The sequence below is a fragment of the Photinus pyralis genome, unplaced genomic scaffold, assembly GCF_008802855.1.
Source record: "Photinus pyralis isolate 1611_PpyrPB1 unplaced genomic scaffold, Ppyr1.3 Ppyr1.4_LG1, whole genome shotgun sequence".
Lineage (NCBI taxonomy): Eukaryota > Metazoa > Arthropoda > Insecta > Coleoptera > Lampyridae > Photinus > Photinus pyralis.
Genome location: NW_022170249.1, coordinates 21,989,723 through 22,010,782, shown reverse-complemented (window position 1 = coordinate 22,010,782; position 21,060 = coordinate 21,989,723).

The window sequence follows — 21,060 nt, the reverse complement described above, 5'->3', positions numbered from 1 at the left end:
CGATTATACAGTTGAGTAGGATTTACCATCTCTCTTACGAATTAAAACGAACTGCACACTAAAAGGATAGTTAATTGTAGATAATTTAAGTTACCCTAACTTCAAATCTAATGTCAATGAGTCTTTAATACTAGGAAAAATTCAGTCATAAAGAAATTGATGTTCTCATTTTGCTCCTCCATTTCTCGAGCAAAATTTAGCCGCTGGAGATAATGTGTCGTAGTAGATCGACCAGCACTGCTTGGCCAACTATTTCCAGATTTTCTGCAATGCGTACTAAGCGACGTGACCACATCACTCCTACTACCCGATTCAGAACACTATCTGTTTTTAAATCATCCGTCCTTTCTGCCTCACCCTGTATTTTGCAATAACATGGAATTGCATGCATTTTTATCAATATTATTGTCCATGTAGAGTTTTCAAAACCTACTCGTTTTAAATCTAAAAGATTTACGTACAATTTCTTCATACAACTCAAGTTCACTTCCTCCGTAGGAAAAGAAAAAAGAAACGAGCTTTAATTGGGTACCAAAAAGATGCTTATCCCTTCCCCTACATATCCGCAATTTTAGATAGACGGCGTGTCCCCTCAATATTAAATCGGCCTGGTATTCTGAACGCCGTGCATTCTCGGCATGATTATTTTTGCTCCCGCGGTTTATCTAAAATTGCTTATACGTACGGGAGGCGATAAGCATCTTTTCTTGTAACCTTATTTGATACTAAAATCTATACTTACTCTTTTAAGTCGGAACAATATCCATACCATCCATACCTAACCAAAATGTCATACCTAGGATTAACGTATGGGAAAGAGATGGAACTACTCGAATATTCATTTTTTGATTTTGTCCATCAAACAGATAGGGGTACGAATAATCCCCACGTTGAGCGCCAATTTAATGCCACGACAGGAAAGAACAAATCTCAGGGCGTACTATTTTCCGTAAGGTTAACTACTTTATTCTGTGTCGGTGGCACTAAGTCAAGAAAGGTGGACAAATAGTCAGTCAAATGAAGTTTTTGTCGGCTAACAAGTTACAAGGGAGACATTAGGAAACAAAAAGACAATAGGGTAACAAAGGAATAGTTTAATTCTGAAATAAGGCATAGAACTCAACTATAATCATATGTGTAAAATATTGACTTTTTTTTAATTTTACGCGATTGCAAAAATTACGCACTCCGTTTGGAAACGTAAATGCCATTGAAAATAAGTTACCTGCGCCCTATAGACAGGTGGTCGACTGAATGACTATTAAAAGTTCACTTTGTCAAAGAGTCGCGATAACTTTAAAACTTCCGCTGTCCGTGATTCACGATCAATTTCTTCCTTCCCACTTTTCTTACAAACTGACAAGTTACAAAACTTTCATTTACTCATAACAGCCCTTAATACAAAGTATGCTCTCCGTCCTAAAGGAAATTGTTTCACTACTCAACAACTTCACGCAGACTTCGGATGACTGAAACCCTCTTTGACTACTCGGCTCAAAAGGGTTTCCTTTTCAGTTTGCTTTCAGAATTAAGTCCGCATTGTCCGTGGGTGCGAATTTCGTAACAGCCTGTATACTATTATAAAAGTCGGTCTCAAAAATTACAATTGTTTATAATATCTATTAGGAAAGGATAATGGAAACCATAGTGTAAGTGTAACACCAATTGACCTAGTTTTTATATATATGTCGTAGGCAAATAGTTATTTCAGGCAAATGCTATCTGCCTGGGCAAAAGGTTCTTTTTAGTTTTTAAATGCTATTCGACTAGGCAAATGGTATTTGACCAATCAAATACCATTTGCCTAAGCCCATTTTAGGCAAATGGAAATTTTAATATTAATATGATCGATCCACTTTGATTATTATTATTATTTTATTTAAAAAACTTCTTATAACAAAACATAAATTCTAGTAATAATAAAATGTAGTAATTAGTTTTTATGCGTTTTTAACAAAAAAAAAGGTTTATTAACAATTGGTACGGAAAATTCGGGGTAAGTTTACCTGCGTAAAAATAAAAACATCTTTCTGGTAACACAAAATTGTAAATTAAATAAACAATTATGAATGTAATGTTCCACTTACCTGGCAACAATACAATAATAGAAAACCACCGATGAAGATACACAACGCGTTCATTCAATATTATAAGTCATTTGCCCAACAATGGATTCGGCAAATGCTATTTTCCTAGCCAAATGACTTTTAAATAGAAATTATTTTGACGAAGTCCTTTGCCCATGCAGATAGCATTTGCCCGGGAAAATGACATTTGCCTGAAATAACTATTTGCCTACGACATATACAAGAGACAAGACAAAGTTCTTCTTTGTTTTTTCAAACTGTGTAAGTAGTAGGCTATAACAACAATTTTGACAGCGTTTCGAGCACTCATTAAAAATCTTAGATAATAATAATAATATTAGCATCGCCGATTTTATGAAATACGTAAAATAACTGAATGGCTTGTAGGGTCAGTGAACGAAATATGTCCCTAAGGAAGCATTTGTCGAGATTGCGCTTTTGTATGACAATATGGTACATTTTCTGCATATTTAAGAAATAGTTTGAATTATACAAGGTGGAATCACAAAGTAGAGGGCCACAAAGTTACATTTTTTAAATTTAATACCTTATACTTCCAAATTCTATTTGTACATGAAATTATACGTCATGCCATGCGGACGGTTTATTTGACTGCGGCACCTGCAATAACGTTGGGATACCCTGTATGTTTAATTTCAATTATTTGTTGACGTTAAATGTTAGTTGGAATTTGGGATTAAGCACAATCTCGATCATATTAGTTGAATTCGTGGACAATGTTGATATTGTATCACAATTATTTCATTGGTTGGTTGGATGGTTGATTTTGTTTAAATGATTGTTTTGTTATTTTGCTTGTATGTATGGGGTCATTTAACACACTGAGATATACGAACATACAATTTCAAAAGGAGTTTAATGGAGTAATGGTGGTGATTTATCTTCAATAGGAAAAATAAGGGAGAAGGCGTGTTATCAGCCATTGGGAAAACTATTCTCCTTTGAGCATTTTCCAAATGATTTACTGAGTGGTAACGGCAATTAATGGCGTGTGTGGTTGTCAGTATCAACCACCCCTATGCTTGAGATCTGCTGGCAAGATGTATGTATGGATTTTAATGATTGGAAGAAAATTTGATGCGTTAAAATTAGTCTAACAAAGGTGTGACTTAAATAAACATTTTTAGAAATTTTTAATATTGAATAAAATAAATACTGTGCGTGTTACACGAATTGTGGCGTCTACTATAATTTAATTGCTATACTATGACTTTTCTTCGTGTTAGTATCTAATAATTGCCGATGTATCGATAATCAATCAAAAAAACTCAATTCAAGGTACAAAAGACAGGATGCAGGTGACGTTAAATACTATAATAATATTAACATTTTTTCCTCCTAAAGCGGAAAATGTGAATACCTCTATGAATAATAAACTAATTGATATAATTAATGGAAATCTTTCATTGACTAATTCGTGGAATCGTTACAATTGTAAATGTCAAATTGTGGAAAATTGGTGCAAAACAAACGTTTTTCCAGTAAATAAAGAATTTTAGACGCTCCTAGTTATGATAATTTATTGCGAATTGTAATTTATATGGGAGATTGTAATATTTTAAAATAAAATGAGAACGGATCTTGGATGTTCACACTATAAATGTTTCAAACTTTGATAACAGGATTAGCAAAATTAAGACTGAGAGTCCATGCAGTATATATATATATATTTTTTTAATGACTAATTATATTTACAATCTGCTCTTAGTGGAGAAATTAGGGGTATAGGTCTTTGCGGGATAAGGAATATTACGATAGAAATTGTGTCACACTTCGGTTTCATTTCATCTATGTTCTGGTCTGGTTCCATTTATTTGTGTTGTAAAATAAAAAGACAACTTTTCAAGATTGCAGGTGAGGCGGTCTCGTTGAACTAACTAATCTCCATGCGGTGTAAAAAAAATCTATTTAGGAACCTCAAGACTTAATAACACCGACCATAATAAATAAATCGTTAGCAACCTTTAAAAAATGATTGAAGCCCATTAAATTTCCGGTGTAATAAATAACGTCACGCCTCGTACACATCACACACAAAAAAAGGTTGAAATGAGGCGTTTTAATATTCTGATATTGATTAGGTATGTAATTTTCTGGTTAAAAAATTGAAGAAAGGTAACAAAAAGTTATGGCCGACATGGAAAAATTCTTGATTTGATGGACAGGTACGAAAAAAAAATTATTCCAAATGATCTAATTAAGTCATCCGAGGATTTGGAATGTGTGATGATATCATCTCTTGGCTATTATTTCATTTTGAAATTTTTTTTCCTGTACTTAAACTATAAGTATAGTTGAGACTTCCATCTTATAATAGGAGCGGTGTTTTAATAATAAATTTCAATTCAAGAAACTACCAGCACTTTTTGTAGAGTTTGACGTCAAGTTTACGAGTATGTTGTTTGCTTGATTTGTCTCTATGTCGGAACTCGGATAATGAAGCTTTGGATGACGTAATTCGAACTGTCTCAGGTATTTTTTAAGTGTTCCGACCTTGAAGTTCAACAGTAGTGTCTCGTTTTTTATGTGAATCTAATTGTATATTTTTCGTCTGTTAGCTTTAGCGTAGTAGAGCGAGCAGGTTTGGCCCTATTTTTATATATTTAGGACTTTCTTTCCCAAACAACAAAATTTATTAAGCGTACACTTGATCAATTAAAATAGGTATATACCTTGGTGGGCACAGGGAAATATTGAAAGATTGACGAAGGTAATTTCTACCATGGTTGTTTGAGGGAGAGCAAATAAGTATATCTACAGTTTTTCCTTAGTATTTTTTGTTGGGAAGACGCGGTAAACCTTTAGAATGAATGACTTTGTATAACATAACAAACTAGACCAGCATCAGAATGAGACCATAAATAAAGTGTTTGTATATTACTGTGTATTACCATTGTTTAAATACTTTACAATGGTATTACCAAACAGTACATGGATTTGCAACTAAAATATGGTCAAGGACATCGCCTGGGTATGTGAGTTTCAGGGTAAACGTGTCTATCCGAAATTGTCCGATGAGAGACGATTTGACACCTTTATATTAACAGATGTCAAATAATTAATCGCCTAGATATGCCAAAAAAGTAAACCTATTCTTATTTGTGGTATAGTATAGAAGATAATGAAGAGCATTTAAATCTTCCCGTATACAATACTACTCGGTTGCTACAGAAGCTGCTCTTTATGTGATACGAGTGGTGTTTACACGACTTTAGTTTACCTTGAAATTAACGTACCCCTGTGACATATCCGCCTCACTAAAGCCCCCCCCCCCCTCCGTGACCACCCATTTTGTATTGAAAGCATAGGGCTATTAGCAGTCCATATACTATATGGTCGAAGATATTATTACTAGATCATTCACTCACACATCATTTTAAAATATAATCATTAAACCAAAATAAGGGTTGAAATATTCTGAAATAGTGTTCCCAAGCTTCTAACAATCATTACTCAACTCATCTGAACTAAATTTTTTTTACTCAAGTGGAGGGCAAGTTGAACTTAATTACAAATTTTCATGCAAATCGATATATTTTCAAATAATTACCAGATAGATTAATGCCACCAACAAAAATTTGAGAGGTTATTGAATTCACTCCAAATTCAATTCTGAAATTTCACCGGATTTACACGATTCCAGGTCCAAGGGGCCCAAAAAGTGGTTTTAAAAATGTCATTGACAGAAGTAATGATCGTCTTATAGGTGAACTCTGCAGCATAAGCAACCAACATGCCTATCACATCGGGCTCCATCGGTTCCTTCAAGAAGGAGATACCGTAATTTGTTAAGTTCTCATTTCCAAGTTGCACGATATATTCAAATGATAGTTGCTTATGCTACATGATTTACCTAATCGGCGATCATAACTTTTGTCAATGACTGTACATATTGTTGTGAGACCTAACCTTCACTTCTGGGAATCCCACGATTTACCTCTAGCTAGCTCAGTTGTAATTAAAATGAAAACAAAATTTTTATCCGCATCTCAAGGTCCAGCTGGATTCTGCCACCCTACAGCATTCCAACAATGACATAAATAGGTGGCTTAACCAAATCCTTAAATTCCAATATGAAACTTTACCCCCAGATTTAAAAAAACTTGAAACAAAGTAAGAGACGCCGACAATTACCTCTCCTTGACTCTAATAAACAAAACCTGGATTGCAATGACTGGTTTAATTTCAAACAAAAAATTGCGTAAATTTCTGTTTTACAAATTGCTACAATTTTAAACAGATAAATGACACACACAAAAAAAAACAAATTACTCAAACATTACAAAAAAAAAACATGACAAAACAAAACACTAACTACTACTTACTTTTAAAATTAGTCCGAAAAACGTACTCCGATAAAAAGAGGTATCCGTACACAAACACGCAAACCAAACACTCAAACACCGACGTCTTCTCTCTTCGGGTACCCACAAATTCAAAACTTCCGTGTTTCCGCAAAATAAAACAAACAGGACGGCGACAAACTTCTTAAACTTCTCAAAAATTCTTCTTAAAACGGCAGACACAAAATTCTAATTAAACCTGGATCCAACTACGCAGGAAAACTTCCACAAAATTCAAAAAATAACGTAACCGAAGAAGCGCCGGTTGGCTTTGTAACGACCAAAAAGCCCCGCTCTCATCAAAAATTTTCTATTTAAGCCAAAAGCCCTTCTCCTTTCTTCCACACCCCGTCCGCCAATCACGCGAAGCGTCGATTTTTCAACTTCTTGCTAAACGGCACGTACGCCCGGCAATTCTGCGAAGAACCTTATCTCTACTTCGCGCTATACCTCGTTAACGGCAAATAAAATTTAAAAAAAAATTTACATCGAAAAAAATTCTAGGAATAAAATAAAAACAGAACACTTCTAAGAAATTGAACCAAAACTATAACATGAAATTTACACAATCCTGTGTCTCAAATTATTAATAACCCCCCCGGTTAATTAAATGAACTAAACAAAATTGTCACATCCAGACGCTCTATAATTTCTTTCAAGTTACAACTAAAACAAAATAACACAACAATATGTATAGTGCGTGCGGCATGAATCTGGTAAACAAGGTTTAACCGAAACTACCCGAATGATTTGGTTGAAATTTAAAACAGAAGTTCTCTTAAATGATCTGAAAAGCTTTTGGAAGCGATTCGAAAATGGTAAATGCCTTTTTGGCAATAATAATATATGCAAGGAACTAAAGTGTGTATTTTAATCTCGAGGGTGCAGATTGTTGCTACGTTTCGGGCAACAAGCACCCGAGGGATTAGGATCCACTTTAGTCCTGTGGTGTATACGCTTTAGTCCCTTAAATGAATGACATCACACGTTTTAGTCCACGGAGTACAAAAAATCTGTATTTGTTGAAGTACGTATAATTTTGTAAGGAGCAGACAGAGTTGACTGAAATTTTTGTACCAATGTTCTCTCAATGGTCCTGAAAGCTGAGAAGATTTTGGAAATTATTGAAAAATAAGAAATGACCTTTTGGCTATAAAACTTATTATGTATACTTATTCTATTTATTTAGTAAGGTATGAGCAACAAAATTTTCATTGAGAGGAGGCCGCGTAAATTTTAGGTCACGTCTAATATTAATTAATTTGACAGCTCGCGTTATAGCTATTTGTGTATTAAGAGCGCAAAATGATATATTGTCGATTGAAAGAGAAATTTGCCGCGTTCCCAATCTCTTGAAATCGACAATCAATTTGCGCTCCAATTACACACAAAATTTTTTCTACAATCGAGCAGTTCACATATTTCCAAAATTTTAAATTTTTCACTCAAATCATAGATTATTTTAATCTTATGCCCAAATGAAAGATGTCATTTACTCGTTGTCATTGGATACTCTGAGCAATGCATATTTGATTTATAGTTAATAATTGGGAGAGCGAGCGTTTTTTTATTTTGCTACTCTTATTAAATAATAGGTAGAATACTGATGCGTTTTTAATTGAGAAAGTTATCTATTATTCAATATGTTTTCATTATTCAACTGTTGTCAGCCAATCGTATTCCGAGTTTGTCATTACTCTTTAGGTCACATTGTAGGGTTGCCTTGGAAACGTGTGTAGCAAAAATCAAGATCTCGGATCGCGATAAATTCAGTTGTCAAACATTAATGTCAATCAAACAAATTACGAGAAATCAGTTTTGTGAAAATTACGTGAAAATGGACAGTAGTGAAATCATGATGAACAGTGACGACGATATAATTCTAACTCCTCCGGATTTTACGTACATTGCTAATTTTGTCAATTGTTTGATGACATAATAAAACCATTACTTATGCATAATGTTATTATTACTGTAATTATTGAATACAAGTAGAAAAAGTATAGTATTTAACTCGTGAGAAAGGCATTATTCACTCAGATAAATTACGCCATTCGTCTTCGACTCGTGGCGCAAATCTTATCTTCGTGAATAATTTAATGCCAACTTTCTCACTCATTGAATAATATACTAATTTATCCAAAATCGTCATGAAATCTTAATTTTTGTGCCTACTTTATGTAAGCAAAGTTTAGTTTCCAGGACAGAGGCAGATCAGACTGCTTTCCCTGTCGCCTGTCACTTTCCCAGCCGCACCTGTCACATTGCTAAACGTCTGTAATGACTCCTGTCATCACTGACAGAATTAAAATACGATTTTGGGTAAAATTTACTCGTCAGTAAAATGACGCCCAATACAGAGTGACCCGCATAATGCTCTTTAGAGGTAACCTCTACAGCTATACTATTCCTGTAGTTGCCTAACGAATTAGGAAAACTGCGTTAAAAAAGTGTTACCTCAGTCCAGCTTCGAACACCCGACCTCCGGCTTTATAGCCCAACGCTCTACATTGAACTGAGTTGTTGGCATTTAATTTAAAATGTACACTGTTAAATTGGAAAGCATTGGCACGATAAACAATATTGTCTATAATACATATTGATTTTTAAATTACTTCCGGTTTTACCGGAACTTGAATCTATTTTTTAAATGAACATTCCGTATACAGGGTGGAGACTTGCGTCACGCATCATAGGGATTTCAATGTAAAATTCATAACATGCCATTATTGGCTCCCCAAATTATTTTAAAGCAAAAATGTATTAAGGTTTTTTGTAGAAAAACATTTTTTACGTCAATCAACCGTATTATTTTTCAATTTTTTGCATAATAAAGACGGAAAATTGGAATAATAAAACCCCCATCTTTTTCAATAATCTGTGATGCCATGGAATTTTATAATACAAAAACTACGCCAATATCCGTCATGCCATGGAATGTCTGCTATAAAACAAATCAAATTCTATCAAAAAGTATTATATTTAGAACAGCGAATTTAACATAAAGAAATATCAAATTACTAAAAACGGTTTCATAATATAACAATTTACAATAAATGTTCGAATAAGTCATTAACTGCAAGACAGTAACCAAGTCGATCATAAAATCCATTTCGAACTGCTGCTAATTGATAACTGTATACCTTTTTGTTTTAGAAAATTCCATGGCATGACAGATTATTGGAAAAGATGCGGGTTTTATTTTTCCAATTTTCCGTCTTTATATGAAAAAAATTGAAAACTAATACGGTTGATTGACGTAAAAAAATGTTTTCTACAAAAAACCTTAATACATTTTTGCTCTAAAATAATTTGGGGAGCCAATAATGGCATGTTATGAATTTTACATTGAAATCCCTATGGTGCGTTATGCAAGTCACCACCCTGTATACACACTGAGTGTTAATTTAATTTTCATTAAAGGAGAAACTGTGTATTAGTATTTTTTAATTGTAGATTTTCAATTGCGTATTAAAAAAAAAATTAAAAATTAGTAGGCGCAGTTTCCGGTCAAACCGGAAGTAATAAAAAATGCACCTTGTAGTCATTCAATTATTTTACAGTATACACATACTAAATTTGCAAACGATTGATTTGCAGATAACGGAGGTAATTGATCGTTTCGGGACCTTTTGCGTAACCTGTACATTTAAAAAAGTTTATTATTAAAGTGTGGCAATAGAATAGATGTTATCTCTGTTAGCCAATCTCAAAGCGAACAGAGAGCGTGTTAAAAGCCTTGTCAGTGTACCGTAAAATTGCTAGGTATAAACTAATTTTCAATTTCAAGAGTTGACCTTTTCCTTGACGCTATAGAAATCGGAACTACCTTTAATCAGTTTAATCGGTGATTTAAATTTATATTAGGAAAAAAAGGAAGCGGTGTCGACTTTCCATTCCTTGCCTTATTACAAGAAAATTGGAGAAACAAATTTTACTTCTAAAATTTCCCTTTTTCTATTTTTAGTCCAGATACATTTTTCCTTCCTTCAACATCCCACTCTTTTACTCAACGCACGTTTTCTTCCATTCGTATACATTGATTGACTTATAAATGAAGAAGCCCTAAGTACTCAATTCGCTAAATAGTTAGGTACACAATAATGTTTTTACATATAGCTGTTCGAGAAGTCGTAAAAACGTGAACTGATCAAACGGTGATGGTGGCAGTAATAAATCAAAGATTCTTATTGCATAATAACAGCAATCGTTGTAGTTATGTATTTACTATTAAAGTGAAAAACCTAATGAGAGTAATGTCTATATTTTAATAATTAGTAGTTATCATTTGCTATTATGTATTCTTTTCTTGTTTTGTAGCGCGTTTTCCATCTTAGTTGTACAAACTATACCTTTTTAAGCTTTTTTTTTTAGTATTTAAACAGAGTTATTGTCGTTGGCACGGATGCGTAGAGTTTAATATATATTTTTTATAGTAAATCGAGGAAAAATTCATTTATACTTGCCATTTTTGCCCTTTGTAGTATTCGTACTTCCCACACACATTTTACTATATTTAAATTCGTATATATTCCTATTTTTCACATTTTTGGTTATTTAGATTTTTAAATGCAGGGCCCATTTCATATTCTAAAGAGCCCTAAATTTGCTCTTTACGCTATTACCTTTTGTAACAGGTGGTCGCGTTAGGCTTACAAAGGTTTGGTTTTGAGTTTACAAATTTTCCAGTATTTTATAAGTGCACCGCCTCATATAATATGCGAGAGGATGAAGCGCGTTAAGATAAGAAGCGAGTGTACCAACAGATAAGAGCCACAGAGTTACCGGTTCTAAAAACCGTCCTTACCACCATTTTTCCATTGTTACAACCATGTTATTAGACGTAAGGTCGAAGACATGACAATTCAATAAATTATTCCGATCTGATAGGCCTTCATCGATTGATATCTTTGATGCTAGTCTATCGTTTCAGTTGCTTGCCCGACGGGTTTCGCGGATTTCCACTGCGTGTAAATGGGTGTTCGATCCTCAGAGCTTGGACTCAAAACGTACCACCGTACAATAAAATTCAATTTAAATTTTGAACCATTGTTAACTATATTAGACTTCTGAAATTTTCTATCTGGTAACACTACATCAGCTCTTTTATATTCTTTTTCTAGACTAAATCCTATTTTGTAACGGGTGCATTAGGTTGAATTTGGTTTTTTTCGATTGTTCCGCGTAAATAAGTAAAATAAGGTTTGTAAGACTGTAGTGAAGGCTCTAGAGTGTCTTCCCAAACAAATTTGAGTCATGGTGATATAAATGAATTTATTTTTACGCGGGGGTTTTCAACTAGCTTTTTGTTCTTTAATTGGTTTTGGCGTCTAGATAGCGGGCATAAAGGTAGGATTAAATCAGTTTGAATAGGAGTATGGTATTACATTAATAAACTTATCATGAAATATAGTCAACGTGGGATTCGCAGAGCGTGCAAATTATGAAATGAGATGGGATTGACAGCCGTTTGGGTTTGGTGGCCATTTTTAAGTTAATTCGCCAATGTGTGAAAAATTTACTCATTAAATTTCTCAAGTACTTCATTAGAAAGAGGAAATTAAATTAAAATTTTCAATGTGAAGATCGAGTTAACAAATAAGGGTGGTTCGGGAACGTTAAAGTTGTAGTAGAAAAATTTGTACGTCGAATTATCGGTCGGAAAAGGATTACTATTGCGGAGAGAAAATTTAAAATTCGAATTGCACACGTAAATTAATAACGGCTTCATTTTACTACGGAAGCAAATGTGTAGATTGAAAGAATTCCTCATTCCGCGCTTAAATAACTGCGTCAGATTCGTGGTGAATTAAATACTTCGCGTGATACATATACTTAAATCATCTAAGGTGGTGAAATTGTAACTAAAACTGTCGATAGTTTCAACAATAATGTTAGCTCAATCGGTCTCATTGTGGGAGGTGTCTTGAAATCATCTTTTTGTGTATGTGCTTACTAAGAATTTTCTCCAATTTTACTACAGTAACAAAGTTGATTAAACGGAGTGTACGCTGATTAAAGCTTTTGAAGTAAATTTCAATTTACCAACAACAAACAAACATCGAAATCGTGCCATTGTAATAAAGAGGAACATTTGCCTTGGAAGTAGTAACCGTTACCAGAGGAATTCATTATCGGCGGGGTTCTTGAAAGAAAACATCTGTAACATTTGTACTATAACCACCAAGCTGTATCTAGAAGTTAAAAATGCGAATAAAAAATTGGTTTATGGTAGGTATATATTGTATAAACTCAAAATTAATTGGTAATAGGTCTGAATTTATCTTTTTTTTTTAATATAGTAAAAGCCCTATTCTTGCACTTGCACTTCATACTTTATATAAAAAATACAACTTTACCCTGAAAATGAATAACTGATCAATTTTTTGTAAACCTTTGAAATGTACCTACCTATTCAATCCTTCTCAAAGTGTTTTAGGCAAAGTAAACACATTTCCGATAAATTAATAAACAAAGAAGTTATGGGCTTTTATCTAAAAATCGAAAAATACAACTTTTACCCATAACTCAAAAACAAAAGAAATAAAATCTACGATCTACGATTTCACAGTTTTAGCTGACTTTTCGCCAATACATACGAACCTCTTTGGCGACCCGAATATTCTGTCTATTAAAGTCTTTTCTTTTTTATCAACATCGTCAAGAATTAAATTGACACCTCATCGCAGCTAATTATTCCATCTAATCCCATGGGAAATTACTATTAAAATGATTTGTAGCGTCCACTTTTATTTGTGGTAACCCCTTTTTGGTCAAATTTTAATGTTAGCAAGATGATTGAAAACTGCAAATTTAACTTTCCTCAGCGTTGATGATTAAACTGCTGGTCGATTTGCATCATCGCTCGTCAATAAAAATTCAGATGCGTACGCGCGTTTCACCCCCGGCTATACATCATGAAAGTTCACAAGTGAAAGATTGCGTATACCACAAGAGAGATACGTTGGTATGTCAGATAAATTGAGGTTACATAAACCTTCCCAAACGAAACGATCGAATCAAAATCTGAATTCTAGTTCATGGTATTACTGCAGAATGTGAGTGAAGTGTGAATGTACGCATACGACGCTTTTCTCTTACAATTTTTTACTAACAGGTTTCTCGTGTGGAAACATTTCCATTGGTAGCTACAAATATGAGGTGATCGTATAATATACGTACTGTACGATTGCAGAAAAAAAACGATTAAATTTTGCAATTTATGCGTATGTAAGTTGAATGAATGCCAAGAACATGACGTGCATCGCAAACCTAAATATAAATTCTTGGACGGTAGACAGCTTGGCTCTAGCTCGTTAGTTGTAAATTAATTCATTATAAATTCACCTTTTTTTTAGTAATTTTTTTGCACTGGATAAACAAAATTAGAAAAGGTTGGGTAAAGCGGCTAGCTTATGTGGGGTCCATTTGATTGTCAAATCCTCGTAAATTTTGACAATAAGACACTTTTCTAAACGAACACTTAATAATTAGATTACTCGCGTGCTAAGAGATTAAGTATGCGTTACGAAAATTTTATTTAGTCTGCATTATTTTTAAAGCGCGAGAATGTTTTTTTTTCTTTTAAGAAAGTCTACGTTCTTTACATAAAAATGCAGTTCACCTTATACAAAATGGATTGACATTCGAGTACTATTTACAATTAATTGTCTCATTGCAAGGATGAAGCAAATACTTTGGATGAAGCTAGGGTGTTCCACGCTCGATTCTCTTCAGAGACCATTTTGGGGGATGTTTGGTTCGTTTTTCATATCACTACCTCAAACCTCAGATGAATTAGGGAAAGATTGCAGCACAGTGATAAACAATGCTCTAGTTTTCATTTGGTAATATAAATACTACAACACATCACCAATCGCATTCTTTTAAGGGCTGCCTGGTCTCCCATATTTAATAGCCGTCCCTTAGTTTAGGTTTTAAACTCGCTCATCTCCTACTGCCATTCCAATTCAGGAAATTATCATGGTATAATGGAAATGATCTATTTTTCAAGGGACCAGAACATTAAATATCACATCAATAGTTTGACTTGGAATGAAATGATCGTTCGTCAAATATTGGTATTTGTTTTTTGATCCATATCCATGTCCAAAAGGTTATTATCATTAACATCGCTGTTTTTTTTTAAATTCGTTATCGTTACCTCCAAACATGGAAACATTCGATTGCTTTGTAATACACATCGAACTATACAGGGTCGGTATTAAAGATGGGCCCAAAGGTCTCATGCTTAAACCGTACAGAAAATTAAAACGCTTCCATATGAAATTATTTCACGTATTTTTTGAGATTAGACCATTTTTTTACACTTGGTTTTGCGACCGCCATCTTGAATTTTTTTAAATGGCAACATAGGACATTTGACACAAAAAATATCAAGTAGGTACGCGAAAGCAGGACCGATGACAACGCACCATTGTCCCTAATTAACACTGTCATAAGTCGACTGATTTAATTTCAGTATTTTTTTTCGATGCTTCGACTCTTCCAGTTGTGGTGACGGTGCCGAGATATGCTAATGTTATTTTCGGCTTCACCTTAGGAAAAAGGGGTTTTTCTTAATAGTTAGTCCCGCTAGATGTAGTGTTTCATCAAAAGTTTGAGGGAACATTCCCAGACGAGTTTTTATACCTTTATACAGGGTGCCTATTATGTGTGGAATATAGTATATATCTCCGTAAATATCGAATGTATACAATACTTTCTATATGAAAGTTGTTTAACATTTTATTTTCCGTAATAAGGCAGCATTCAGCTGTTTTTATTTCAGAAAACGAATAACGAAAAACAATTGAATTTTTTTAAATGGCAGTGCACACTTTGATTAGGCTTATTTGATAGAGATTTTTTTCTCTTTTCGATGATGTAACATGTTAGTACCCTAATACAAGAAAATTTTTGAAAAAAACTTATTACAATCACATCAATAACGTTAATCTAGATATTCTACATCAAAATAAAACAAATGAATGCTGCCTTACTATGGGAAATAAAATGTTAAAAAACTTTCATATAGGAAAATTTTGTAGATATAATATATTCAATATGTATCGAGATATTTACTATATTCCATACATAATGGGCAGCCTGTATACACGGTGTCCATTTTTCGAGTGCCACTATGGGGATCTCACTTATCTTAAGAGATAGAAAGTTGGTTAAATGGGGGCAAAGTTGCAAATTTCCGTGCTGAATAAGAATCTGAAAAGAAATTTGAAATATCTTCAATAGTTTTGAAGATATCGCAAAAAAACGCAAATTTCTGATTTTCGTTTTTAATTTTTTTATGATAAACTAATCGTAGTAGACATTTCTAATGAACACATTATTCGGACACTTTTTAATGGAGATTTCAAATATGGCATTCTGTTTTTAATAACTTTCAACTTGGCAACTTTAGTTTTTCTTATGGGTGCCATATTGAATTTTGGGATTACGTCTTTTTTTTCTCTTTACAACGATATATCACACATGGTGGTTCAGTAACACATTTTTCCTAAAAATACAATTTTTAATTTTTTGAGAAGAGTGCTTTGGAAAAACAAAACGTTCTTTTGTTGTAAACAAAAGTTTGACAGTTTGATCCATCTGCCTGGTTGCAGTGTTGTCAGAGAAGTAGAAATTCGATTTTCATCTGAACAGAATTGAACCTTCGTTTTGCAAAAAAATTATAATTCAAATTAGAACAAAATACATCACAACATGTGTTCAAATTGCCCACCTCCTAATTCTGAGCACAGTGTCACACTCTCTTCCTAAGATTTGCTATGGCTCTTGACACATCCTTTCTTCTAATCTTGTGCCTGAGAGTGCTCACAATTCTATGACGAAGTTCATCAAGGTCGGCTGGCAATGTTTTGTAAATTCAGTTGGGCTGCAACTTCTTTTGAGGAGACAGATGGATTGTTTTATTGCACCTAATTAACAATTATTAAATGATGAATAGATCAGTAGCTGTAATCATGTAAAATTTTTACTGCTTGCAAAATTGCCTACTCATATTCATTGGGTCTATCACCATATTGTTGTCTACATCTTTTAAAAAAACCATATTCGCCCAAGTTTTTATGCAGCAAAGAAAAATACCTCAAACTAGGTTATTGCCGCTCTGAATAACGCTGCAAGTATGTTGCAGCAGCCATGTGGGCATTTCGATGAGAAGTGTAGTAAATTTGCATCATATCTCTGATCTGCACTTGAAAAAGGCATTTTCGCAGTACAACTAGCATAAACCTAAATGACACTACATGAAATAAGTCAACCTTTTGTTCACAACAAAAGAACGTTTTGTTTTTCCAAAGCACTCTTCTCAAAAAATTAAAAATTGTATTTTTAGGAAAAATGTGATACTGAACCACCATGTGTGATATATCGTTTAAAGAGAAAAAAAACGTAAATTCAAAATGTGAAAATTCAAAATGGCGCACATAAGAAAAACTAAAGTTGCCACGTGTTTCTCCGTCATCTTGAAAGTTATTAAAAACAGGATGCCATATTTGAAATCTCCATTAAAAAGTGTCCGAATAATGTGTTAATTAGAAATTGGTACTACGATTAGTTTATCATAAAAAAATTAAAAACGAAAATCAGACATTTTCGTTTTTTTTTGCGATATCTTCAAAACTATTAAAGATATTTCAAATTTCTCTTCAGATTCTTATTCAGCACGAAGATTGGCCCCAATTTAACCAACTTTCTATCTCTTAAGATAAGTGAGATCCCCATAGTGGCACTCGAAAAATGGACACCGTGTATGTGTACTTTATGGGTCTTCGGTGAATCTCTACTAAATCCATTTTCATCTTTTCCAATTCTTCCCGGAGCACATCACAAGATTCAGTGATAAAATCGTGACATAATTGGTGATACATTGGAAACACTGGAAATTCTAACTGGTTCCTCCAATGCACTGGATTAGTGTAAACGTAAACGTTAATTCACTAGATCAGATACTGGAATCCAGTCACTGCGGCATTACTTTTATCAATTTCGACCAATGAAATCTCATCATTCACCATGTTTTACAACTTGATGCACTCATGAGACCCGCCCTCACACTCTTATATACTCGTAAACCAAAAATCTCCCAATTACCTATAATTGCGTCTGAGGACTGACGTAAGCCTTTGGGAATATCAGAAAAAATTAAGTGAATTCTCGCGAAAATCGCATCTCTAACAAGAGATTAGTGAAAGTTTTGGTATTTTGCAAAACAAACATACGCCTCGGGGCGAGTTGCGCTTATAAAAAATATCGTGACTCGAAGTCATCGATGAACAATTTAATTTGCTACAATCTATTTTTAGGCTAACTCCTTATTGCACATATCTATTTGAAAGTACGATAACGAAAGCTAATTATCTGCCAATAACGTTTTAATCAATCTATCAATTTAACATGGAAAAGGTCCTTGCAATTTTATCTTTGTTATATCAACTTTATTGGCGTTCATCGATATAATTATTACCTTCAGTTTCTTAATTAATTGTTTGTACGGAACCTACGTACGTACACTTTTAATTAGCGAGCAATCGCGAACTTCTTTCACCTGAACAAGTGACTGCTTAATTGAAATTGTTGTGGTAACGTTAAATGAGTTCTTTACGTAAGTATGATACAACGTCTTTGATTGTTTCCGGTTTTCATACATTTGAGTTTTCTCATTGGTGCATCTTTTCTTGAGTGATAATAACAGCTCGAAACTGACCAAATGTTGTTAGGAGATGTTCCCAACCAAATTCACATTTTAGAAAACGTGCAATTCGGTCAAGAAAACAAAATGGAGGCCACTCTGCATTGCTGCAGGAAGTTTTTCGAAAACAGTACCGCCACAGTAACGTCGAGATATTCGCGGGCTGATAAGTCTAAAATCAAAAAAAATGCTGCAGAAACTCACCGTCTATCTAATTCCCTTATAAGCTCACTGGAACCTTCGACCAAGTTCAGCACATATCATATGATATATCACAGACACAGTCAATGAAAATCGGGTAAATACAAACACTTCAACCAATGCCAAGTCACTTGTATGCTGAATTATTGCTGTAGTTTGCAATAAAGAACTCGTGAATAATGAGCTTAACGATTTAAAAAGTAGAATCCGATTATTGATATTAAGTACTTAGGTAAGTATATGATGATTTAAATGGAAAATTTAATGACAAATCTATGAAGAATTTAACTTTTTTAATAGTTCCTTAAAAGTAGGTAATATTATTATGATCACAAACTCTCACTTTCATGTCCAAATCAACAGTCGAAGCTTCATCACGCAAAAGGAGTATAAACTGATATTGGAAAACATGATTACCTAGTTATAAAAATCGTTATTAAATGTAAGTACTTAAAATCGCAAACCATTACCCAACCTACACACTTATTATTCTAAACCACACATAAAATGCATTACTATGAGTAGGTAGCACCGTTCGAGTTCATTTCACGAACGTATACAGTGATTGCTTTGATATGCAGCGTGCCCCAAGTTCGACACACTGCATTGCCATTTTCTCGGTTAGTGTGAGAAGTATAAATCATATCGTTATGTCAATTATTTGCAACAAACTTCTACACTTTTAGTGTTTATTGGAAATGACGGAAAGTGATCGATTTCTTATCCAATGTCAATTGTTTTGGTTGTAGCAAAAAAAAAACATAAACAAATAAACAACATCGTGTTTGTTTAAATAAAATGGCATTCATCCACACAAAAAATATTTACATAGAATATAAACACGCTTACTAATTCAGCACCAAAATAGTACCTAATAATAGGTGCATAACCATTGTTTACTTCTAGAAATAACCTTTCGCCAAAATGTGCAAAAAGTAAGTACTGAAAGAGCACGTATAGCTTAGCATATTTTTTTTGCTACAGTTTGATTAACTGACTGGGTGTGGGTTGAAATAGGTTATTAAAAAACATAGTTAAATACAAAAATAAATTATACGCTATTTGTGTACTACGGTAATTAATGCATGGTATTGATTTAAAATTTGAAAGTGCATATTTAAAAGAAACAAACTTTTTCGATTGTAGATCAATATCCTAATGATACTATCGTTATAATAGAGATAGGTTGATCTTAAATGCCTGGTAAAAAACAATGGTGCAGAAATGAATACTCAGAAAGTCACTATATAAACAAGCTGTGGAGGAATGAAGCTATTAGCTACCAAAGGGATTTCAATGAAAAATTCATAACATGCGATTATTGGCTCCCCAAATTATTTTAGAGCAAAAATGTATTAAAGTTTTTTGTAGAAAAAATTTTTTACGCCAATCAACCGTATTAGTTTTCAATTTTTTTCATATCAAGACGGAAAATTGGAAAAATAAAACCCCCATCATTTTCAATAATCTGCGATGCCATGGAATTTTTAAAACAAAAAGATATCCAGGTATCAATTAGCAGCAGTTCGAAATGGATTTTATGATCGACTTGGTTACAGTCTTGCAGTTAATGGTGACTTATTCGAACATTTAGTGTAAATTGTTATATTAGGAAACCGTTTTTAGTAATTTGATCTTTCTTTATGTTGAATTCGCTGTTCTAAATATAATAATAATAATAATAATTTTATTTAACCTTTTGTTTCCATTTCTAAAATGCAAAGGTAAGTCATTAACTATGTATTATGTAATATACAAAATGATTAATCTATAATATTATTACAGTTCAAATAACATACCACAGATAACGTACAACAGATAACGTACAACAGATAACATCTATGACTTCACAAATTCTTGGAGCGAGTAATAGCAATTGCTGACTAGATAGGTTCTAAGTGCATTTTTGTACTGATTTTTATTTTTCATTTCTTTTATTTTTTGTGGTAGAGCATTGTACAAATAGCAACCTGCGTAATGTACCGATTTTTTGAAACTAGTGTGATTGCATTTAGGTAAGTATATATTGTGCCCAGTTCTAGTTGAATACTTATGATTATCACAGTTACGTTTAAATAGCTGTATATTTATATGTATATATGTTAAAATTTTATATAAATATATAGATATAAATGTTAAAAGGTGGTGATTTTTGAAAGTTTGACGGCAGGATTCGCGATACTTCAGACGAAAGATGCGTCGAATTATTCTCTTTTGTAGAATAAATACACGCTCCGCTTCTGTAGCCTGGCCCCACACAACTATGTTGTAACTGATAATTGAGTATACTTTGGCAAAATATACCGTGAGAATTGCTTTAAGATCTAAAGTGTTGCTTAGACAAATAAATGCGTAATGCAATTTTTTAAGTTAATACTTTTTGATAGAATTTGAATTGTTTTATAGCAGACATTCCATGGCTTGACGGATATTGCCGTAGTTTTTGTATTATAAAATTCCATGGCATCACAGATTATTGAAAAAGATGGGGGTTTTATTTTTCCAATTTTCCGTCTTTATTATACAAAAAATTGAAAACTAATACGGTTGATTGACGTAAAAAATTTTTTCCTACAAAAAACCTTCATACATTTTTGCTCTAAAATAATTTGGGGAGCCAATAATCGCATGTTATGAATTTCTCATTGAAATCCCTATGATGCGTTACTCAAGTCAAGTGAAAACCCGTATAAGA